Source organism: Macaca nemestrina, chromosome 19 (genome assembly GCF_043159975.1).
Source record: "Macaca nemestrina isolate mMacNem1 chromosome 19, mMacNem.hap1, whole genome shotgun sequence".
Lineage (NCBI taxonomy): Eukaryota > Metazoa > Chordata > Mammalia > Primates > Cercopithecidae > Macaca > Macaca nemestrina.
The window spans coordinates 82,615,994-82,625,421 of NC_092143.1; the positions used below are offsets into that span (position 1 = coordinate 82,615,994).

Genomic DNA, 9,428 nt, shown 5'->3' on the forward strand with positions numbered 1-9,428 from the left:
GATTGCTTGGTAAACAGTATTTTTTAGAAAATAATGTGTGTTTTATGGCTAGGGCTTGAGCTCGCTCACCCAGAGTTGCACTGTATGTGGTTGCCCACTAGGCGTCAGGAGAGCCCCATGAATCTCTAGACAACGCCATGCATTTCCAAAAAACCTTCAAATGTGTTCACAAGGCTGGTCTGGATTTTTCTTTTCTTTTTTTTTTTTTTTTTTTTTGAGATGGAGTCTTTTGCTCTGTCACCCAGGCTGGAGTGCAGTGGCGCGAACTCGGCTCACTACAAGCTCCGCCTCCTGGGTTTGCGCCATTCTCCTGCCTCAGCCTCCCGAGTAGCTGGGACTGCAGGCGCCCGCCACCTCGCCCGGCTAGTTTTTTGTACTTTTAGTAGAGACGGGGTTTCACCGTGTTAGCCAGGATGGTCTCGATCTCCTGACCTTGTGATCCGCCCATCTCGGCCTCCCAAAGTGCTGGGATTACAGGCGTGAGCCACCGCGCCCGGCCTTGGATTTTTCAAAAAATAATTTTTCTATTCTTCGTAGTTCATCTCCATGAACAACCTAATGCTGTGTTTTCTCTAAAGTGAAGCTGACATAATCTTTTCCAGTTGTGTTCTTGGTTTGTGCTACTATTCCTGGCAACTGGCCTCAGGTAAAGGAATAGAAAAGACACAATGTCCAGTTGCTGTCTTCCAGATGATAATGAATAAGACCATGAATTATGTCACAGATGCCAGGGTGCTACCAATGCATGTTGCATGAATGACAATTGCAGAACATTTAGAAGATTCTTTATCACCCTTTTACTTGGTAGTGATCAAATATTTTTCTAGAAGTGTTGACCACAATAGTATACTCAAATCATAAAGTTTCTAGATGTTTCCCAGTTGTGTCTTCTTGTAAAAAAATGTGATGATTGCTTTGGTACACCAAACTCCTTGTATAAGCCATCTTTTGAGTACAGTACCACAATCCCAGAAGGCATTATGTGAGAAGGCATTTGAAAGCTGAGAAGGAGGCCGGGCGCGGTGGCTCAAGCCTGTAATCCCAGCACTTTGGGAGGCCGAGACGGGCGGATCACGAGGTCAGGAGATCGAGACCATCCTGGCGAACACGGTGAAACCCCGTCTCTACTAAAAAATACAAAAAAAACCTAGCCGGGTGAGGTGGTGGGCGCCTGTAGTCCCAGCTACTCGGGAGGCTGAGGCAGGAGAATGGCATAAACCTGGGAGGCAGAGCTTGCAATGAGCCGAGATCCGGCCACTGCACTCCAGCCTGGGCGACAGAGCCAGACTCCGTCTCAAAAAAAAAAAAAAAAATTTGACATGGAATTTCAGTGTATAGAATCTAAATATATGCAAGCAAAAAGTAGGACCACTGCTTGAAAAACTCCTCAGTTTACCCCCGAGCTGGTCAATAAGGTCATAGGGCTTCCCGGATACGGCTCGAAACACACTAGACTAGACGGCTCTGTCAGTAATTACACTAGACGGAGCCCCCGCCGCCCCATGGCCAAGCCATGTTTACAATAGCTAGTTTACAACCCCTAGGAGTCACCCTTGACTCACTGAACAACCAATGTTCAAGTGACTACCGTTTGCCACCACCTGGGTTAGACCCTGGGTACACAAAGATGAAGGAGGCTCAGGTCTCATCCTTGAGGAGCTCAGAGTCCATGCAGAACTACTTTCTAAACTTTAGGGAGCATTGTAATTGCCTGGGCTGCTCATTAATATGTATTGTTTCTGGTTTTCACCCCAGAAATGCCCATTCGAAAGGTATGGGGGAGCCTAGAAAGCTGCATCTTTAATCTAGTGGGAGAAACACAAACATAAGTGCAGTAATGAGGAACCAATGCGCTGGGTGTCAACGGAGGCAGCAGGAGGACTGCAGGATGACGGAGGGGCGTGACAGGCACCCAGGCGGGCATCATGAGGCAGGGAGGGCGTGCCAGCAGAGGGAGCCCCAAGGGGCAAGTCCCAACTGCCTGGCTGTTAAAGTCTTCCAGAGGAGTGAGCCAGAGCCAGACCTGAAAGGGCCGCACAGTAGGGCTGGTCATACAACAGCAACCTGAGAGGAGCTCGCTCACATGGTGCACTGCTTCGCATCACTGTGCTAAGGACTTCACACATGTTCTCATTTCATTCTCACAAGTCCCACCAGGTAGTGCTACTAGTATTCCCACTTAATGAATAATGTTGACATTTAGCGAGATTAAGTGACTTGTAGAAGGGGAACCAGGACTGGAACCCAGGTTTGTTCCTTTCCAAACCCATGTCTTTAACTATTAAATCCTATTGCCTCTTTTTTTTTTTTTTTTTTTGAGACGGAGTCTCACTCTGTTGCCAGGCACGGTCTCCGCTCACTGCAACCTCCTCCTCCTGGGTTCAAGCGATTCTCCTGCCTCAGCCTCCCAAGTAGCTGGGATTACAGGCACGTGCCACCATGCCCCGCTAATTTTTTTGTATTTTTAGGAGAGATGGGGTTTCACCATGTTGGTCAGGCTGTCCTTAAACTCCTGACCTCGTGATCTGCCCGCCTCAGCCTCCCAAAGTGCTGGGATTACAGGAGTGAGCCACCGCGACCAGCCTTTTTTTTGTTTTGTTTTGTTTTGTTTTTCGAGACAGAGTCTTGCTCTGTCACCCAGGCTGGAGTGCAATGGCATGGTCTCAGCTCACTACAATCTCAGCCTCCCACGTTCAAACAATTCTCCTGCCTCAGCCTCCCAAATAGCTGGGACTGCAGAGATGCCCCACCATGCCTGGCTAATTTTTATATTTTTAGTAGAGACAGGTTTCACCATATTAGCTAGGCTGGTCTTGAACTCCTGACCTCAGGCAATCCATCCTCCTTGGCCTCTGAAAGTGCTGGGATTACAGGCATGAGCCACTGTGCCCGGCCCCTATTGCCTCTTAAAGGATGTAGACAAGGGAATGAACCAAAACAATCTGTAAGAGGTAAATTTCAGAGGACTTGAGGATTGGTTGGCTGTAAGGAGTGAGCAGTCACTCCCTCTTCTCCAGCCTGGGGTGCCTAAGTGATGCCACCGACCTGAAAGATTTGTGGAAGAGGCTGAGGAAGGAAGACTGCTAGCTGCCTCAGGAAATGCCTGCAAGTAGCTGGATGTGTGGGAATGAAGCTTGGGTAGAAATCTGAGATAGAGATGTTAGTTAGGGAATCAGTGGAAACTGTGAAACTCAATGAGTTCACTCAGAAAGAGAGGTATTGAGTGAGAAGAACAGAAAGATGGAGGATAAGTAGAGTGTGCAAAGGAGGCAGTGAAAGGGAGTGTCACGGAAGCCAAGGGAGTGGAGTTTCAGGAAGAGTCACCTGAGTTCAAGTGCGTAGAGAGGTCCAGAAAGATGAGGACTGAACAGTACCCACCGGAGTGGCACGTTTGATGGTTACTGACGACCTTATTAAGGAGTCAAGTTTCAGGAGCCCATTATAGCACGTCGCAGAAGAACTAAGTGGGACAACAGCAAGCTGGAGAGAGCAGGTATGGACCATTCTTTTGAATGACTAGAATGGGAAGTGAGGGGAACAATTGCAGGACATGACAGGAGGTGGAGCAGCCTGGAAGACAGACTCCCAGTGCTTCTCTGCACAGGTTGGCATTTGCCAGCATAAACTGCTAGGATGGCGAGAGTAATCCATCCTTTGCATTGTGAAAATGGGCTTTTGCAACCAGGCAGATGACTGTGGTTCTCAAGCCAAAGAAATGGAGAAGAGGCATCGCAGCCTTAAGAGATAAAGGCTAGGGATGAATTTTTCTTCAAAATTCTCCATTTCCTGGAAGTCTTCACTCCTAGTTCCCACACCTGCTGGTGACAAGACACAGTCCTGATTTCCCTGCCTGAGAGGCCCAGCCGGGGTCCAAAGGAACAGCTGCATCCTGGTGCTGTTCCGCCAGCCGACAGGTGGCCACCCGCCCTTCTGGGTGGCATCTTTCCAGTTCTACAGAAACTATAAAACTGAAACAACAACAAAGGGACTGCTGGGCGTCGCTGAGTCAGACCCGTGTGTCACCTGGCCGCCCGCACACCCCATGCCTGCCTAGAGGGCCTTTCTGGGCTGCTGTCCAGAGCGCATGCGCCGCCCTGCGGCTAACTCTCCGCAAGGGCTGAGGGGTAGGCCAGGTCCGTCTCTGCAGGAGCGCCCCTCTAACAAAGGGCATGGCTCCACTTACTATTTACTTAAGAACAGTACATCTGGCCGGGCGCGGTGGCTCAAGCCTGTAATCCCAGCACTTTGGGAGGCCGAGACGGGCGGATCATGAGGTCAGGAGATCGAGACCATCCTGGATAACCCAGTGAAACCCCGTCTCTACTAAAAAATACAAAAAAAAATTAGCCGGGCGAGGTGGCGGGCGCCTGTAGTCCCAGCTACGCGGGAGGCTGAGGCAGGAGAATGGCGGGAACCCGGGAGGCGGAGCTTGCAGTGAGCTGAGATCCGGCCACTGTACTCCAGCCTGGGCGACAGAGCCAGACTCCGTCTCAAAAAAAAAAAAAAAAAAAAAGAACAGTACATCTTTTTCTATTGGAGTGGTTGGCGATTGGGGATTGCTCCTTTGTTTCCCACAAAGCCCAGGCAATCCCCACCGGGTTTGTTTGGGGTGGGCAGGGTCCAGGTGGGTGAAACAACGGAAATGGTGTAACTCCTTTGGGGAACCACAGACAGAAGCAAGGGCTGGGAAGGGAGTTTTCTTTCTTTCTTTCTTTCTTTTAAGTTAAAAGACTTGGCCATGTTTATAATCCAGGGTGGGATGCAGGGTGGAAGAAACCGAAATTGGAGTAGAGAAGACTGGCAGAGCAGATCCCCCCAACCCCGGGAGAGTTGGTGAAGTCGCGTCATCTGAGGACAGAGGGCAGTGGGGAGCTTGGCCTGGGTCCAGATTGTGACAGCATCTCCTGCAGACGGGATATTCGCCCTGTGTCTGATACCGCGTCAGTACTCACGACCACTTGTGGGCCATCCAAGGCCATGAATGAGTGGTGACCCAGTGTGGGCCCCAGCAGCCCCGCTCCAGAGCCTGTGCCCTTAACCAGCACAAACCAACATGCAGCTCCACCGTATCTAACCAAAGGGCCCAAAGGCAATAGAGATCACACTTTTGGATTAATTTTCTCTACGTGGCAAGAAGCAAAGTCATCAGCCCAGAGAGAGAGGGGCCGGGAACTGACAAGGAGTTGTGGGGAGCATGGTCCAGGATGGGGGAGGGTGATGACCAAGGATGAATGTATTACCCGTAGGGGACCTGGATAAAACAAGTAAGATCATGCCTTTTCTCCAGCAGCACAGAGTCATTTGGGCTCCTACCAGAGAGGGCCGACTGCAGCACGGAGGGAGAGAATGGAAAGACCAGAGCAGGAGCAGCTCAGATTAGCCCTGATGAGGTGCAGGACAGGTGGGATGGGCAGGATACGAAGGCTGGGAATAGGAGCTAATGGAGTGTTTGGGGGCTGGGGGTGGCTGTGAGGTTAAAGAGAAGGTACCACTTGAGTGAGGTGGCAAAGAGGGAAGGACTGGAGGCAGTGCTCAGAGTGTGGGGGACCAGTGAAGGCTTAAAGATACATGTACATTCAGATGGGATTCAACAATTCAACATTTATAATAAAGAACCACGACCAAAGCTAAGGAGGGTCTCTGGTGGGCTGAGTTACTCTAGACTGAATGTTTGTGTTCCTCAAATTCATACGTCGAAGCCTAACTTCCAGTGGTGGTATTCAGAGATGGTACCTTTGGGAGGTGATCCGGTCGTGAAGGTGGAGCCTCATGAACAGGATGACTGCCCTTATTAAAAAAAGGGGACCCCAGGGAGCTCCCTCACCCCTTCTGCCACGTGAGAACACAGCAAGAAAACACCATCTAAGAACCAGGAAGCCAGCCCTCACCAAACACCAAATCCACCAGGGCCTTGATCTCCTCAGCCTCCAGCACCCGGAGAACTGATTGATGTTTAAACCCATTTATGCCTGAAGTTGCAATTTTTTGAATTTTTGCTATCAGACCTTGGCAATTACTTTGAGCAGTAGGATATAAATAGCTCCCACATGCTTAGCGTTCCGATAATGGAACGCTAGGCATAAATGGGTTTAAGCTGCCCAGTCTGTGGAATTTTGTTGTGGCAGCCAGGGCACCCTATGAGGGAGTGGCTGGCTATGTCCTTGAGAACTGTTTCTTTACTGTTTCTCTCTTTCTTCCTTTCTTTCTCTCTTTCTTTTCTTTCTTTCATCGCTTTCCTTTCCTTCTTTCATCTTTCTTTCTTTTTTTCTTTTTCTTTTTTTTTTTTTGAGACGGAGTCTCGCTCTGCCGCCCAGGCTGGAGTGCAGTGGCCGGATCTCAGCTCACTGCAAGCTCCGCCTCCCGGGTTTACGCCATTCTCCGGCCTCAGCCTCCCGAGTAGCTGGGACTACAGGCACCCGCCACCACGCCCGGCTAGTTTTTTTTTGTATTTTTAGTAGAGACGGGGTTTCACTGTGTTAGCCAGGATGGTCTCGATCTCCTGACCTCGTGATCCGCCCGTCTCGGCCTCCCAAAGTGCTGGGATTACAGGCTTGAGCCACCGCACCCGGCCTCTTTCTTTTTTTCTTTCTGTTCTTTTTTTTTTTTTTTTTGATGGACTATCACTCTGTCACCCAGATTGGAGTGCAATAGTGTGATCTTGGCTCACTGCAACCTCTGACTCTTGGGTTCAAGTGATTTTTCTGCCTCAGCCTCCCAAGTAGCTGGGATTACAGGTGCCTGCCACCACTCCTGGCTAAATTTTTGTATTTTTAGTAGAGATGGGGTTTCGCCATGTTGCCTAGGTTGGTCTCAAACTCCTGGTCCCAGGTAATCCGCCCGTCTCAGCCTCCCAAAGTGCTGGGATTACAGGCATGAGCCACCATGCCTGGCTTTACATTTTCTTTCTTGCTGGTGACTTTTACCCTCCTGTTGGCATTGAGATGGCCACACTAGTTCCAGAAGCTAACCAATGAAAAAAACTTGTGCTTTGGACCAAGGGCCTTTTTCCTGGCAGTCTCTCAGCAGACACCCTCCTGTCTCCCAGGCCTGTGCTGGGTCACATGAAGGCTCCTAAATGAACCTCAGACCCTCAGACCACAAGGCAGCCTTGCAGCAAGGGGGCGGCTTCCCTGAGGCACTGAGTATGAGATGGGTACCACCACAAAGTCAAGGTTCTGTTAGGGAGGAAGAAGGTCCTCAGAGTGGGATACTGGAGTTTGAGATTTTTGAGGTGAAAGAGTTCAAAATGTGAGCAAGAGCCAAGATCACGCCATTGTACTCCAGCCTGGGCAATAGGAGTGAAACTCCGTCTCAAAAAAAAAAAAAAAAAAAAAAAAAAGGGTCAGGCGCAGTGGCTCACGCCTGTAATCCCAGCTTTGGGAGGCCAAGGTGAGCGGATCACCTGAGGTCAGGAGTTCAAGACCATCCTGGCCAACATGGTGAAACTCCCTCTCTACTAAAAATATAAAAATTAGCTGTGCGTGGTGTTGGGCACCTGTAATCCCCGCTACTCAGGAGGCTGAGGCAGAGAATCACTTGAACCCGGGAGGTGGAGGTTGCAGTGAGCCGAGATCGTGCCACTGCACTCCAGCCTGGGTGACAGAATGAGGCTCCATCTTAAAAAAAAAAAAAAAAAAAAAAAAAGATAGGCCCAGGGACCACAGGCCTCTGGGTAGGTCATTCTTGAGGATATTGACATCACCCAGAATTATGGCACAAGGTGGCAAGGGCATGGAGAGGGACACAGCAAGCCAACCTGCCAGACCCCGTAAGTGGAGGGGTGCTGGAGAGGAGCAGGTGACAGACAAAGAGGAAAGGGGGTGGGGTGTGCTTCTTTTCCTTCTCCTTGAACCCTGTTGACTATAAGCACCTTAATTCTGAGCAGGTTTCATCCTACTGCTCTGGGCAGGTGCCCATGTCTTTCCTATCTAGGGCAACAGCTTCTTGCCTGGCCTCCCTGCCTGCCCCTACTCCCTCTACTCCCTGGTTTCCAAGCTTCACTGCATTCCGGAATCCCCAGGGAGCTTCTCAAAGCCTAATGCCCAGGCCACACTGCAGTCCAGTTGAAGGAAAGTCCCTATGGCTGCTTCCAAGCACCAGCACTTGCCAGGACTCCTCGGGTTACCCATTATTACGCAGCCCGGGTTGGAACGACACCTCTGCCTGTCCCCACACTGCCCATTCTCTTCTCAAAAGCCAGGTGGAAGTGGTACAGTTCTTTTAGAATTTCTCTGGCAGGTCTTCTTGTTTTTACTGGAAAATCCTCCAAAGGAAAAAAACAATAAAAAGGCAGTAGGAGCAAGTCATTCCCATTCATTCAAAAAACAGTTGTCTGGCTAGCACCGTGGCTGTCACCTGTAGTCCCAGCACTTTGGGAGGCCAAGGCAGGAGAACTGCTTGAGCCCAGGAGTTCAAGGCCAGCCTGGGCAACATAGCAAGACCCTGTCTCTACAATATATTTGGTTTTTATTAACCGGGCATAGTGCCTGTGGTCTCAGCTACTTGGGAGGCTGAGGAGGGAGGATCACTTGAGGCCTGGAGGTTGAGGCTGCAGTGAGCTATGATCACACCACTGCACTCCAGCCTGGGTGACAGAATGAGACCCTGTCTCTCTCTCTTTTTTTTTTTTTTTGAGACAGAGTCTCGCTGCGTCACCCAGGCTGGAGTGCAGTGGCGTGATCTTGGCTCACTGCAACCTCCGCCTTCCGGGTTCAAGCGATTCTCGTGCCTCAGCCTCCCGAGTAGCTGGGATTACAGGCATGCACCACCACATCCGGCCAATTTTTGTATTTTTAGTAGGAGACGGGGTTTTACCATGTTGGCCAGGCTGGTCTCAAACTCCTGACCTCAAGTGATTCTCCCTCCTCGGCCTCCCAAAGTGTTGGGATTATAGGCATGAGCCACCACATCCGGCTAACCCTGCCTCTTAAAAAGAGAAAAAAGGCCAGGCATGGTGGCTCACGCCTGTAATGCCAGGCCGAGGAGGGTGGATCAGGAGGTCAGGAGTGTGAGACCAGCCTGACCAACATGGTGAAACCCTGTCTCTACCAAAAATACAAAAATTAGCCTGGCGTGGTGGTGTTTGCCTGTAATCCCAGCTACTCGGGAGGCTGAGGCAAGAGAATCGCTTGTACCCTGGAGGCGGAGGTTGCAGTGACCCCAGATTGTGCCATTGCACTCCAGCCTGGGTGACAGAGTGAGACTCTGTCTCAAAAAAAAAAAAAAAAAAAAAAAAAAAGAAAGAAAGAAAGAAAAAAGAAAAGAAAAAAGAAAAAAAGTTTTCAAGTCCCTAATATTTTCCAGGCACTGGGAATACAAAGATGAAAAATACATGAGTGTCCCCACAACAAAGTCGAACAAAGACACTTCCTCAGGGGACAGAAGTAGACACAGCATTGTGATAGGTGCTATGGCACAGAACAGCTCCA

At 50.0% G+C, this 9,428-nt stretch overlaps 1 non-coding gene across 1 annotated transcript; it reads left to right on the top strand.

The window, feature by feature from the left end:
• Positions 1-8,204: 8,204 nt before the first annotated feature.
• On the top strand, positions 8,205-8,266 carry LOC112426141 (U7 small nuclear RNA). Its single transcript, XR_003017423.2, has one exon. It is a non-coding gene; the product is annotated as a U7 small nuclear RNA (small nuclear RNA).
• Positions 8,267-9,428: the final 1,162 nt, after the last annotated feature.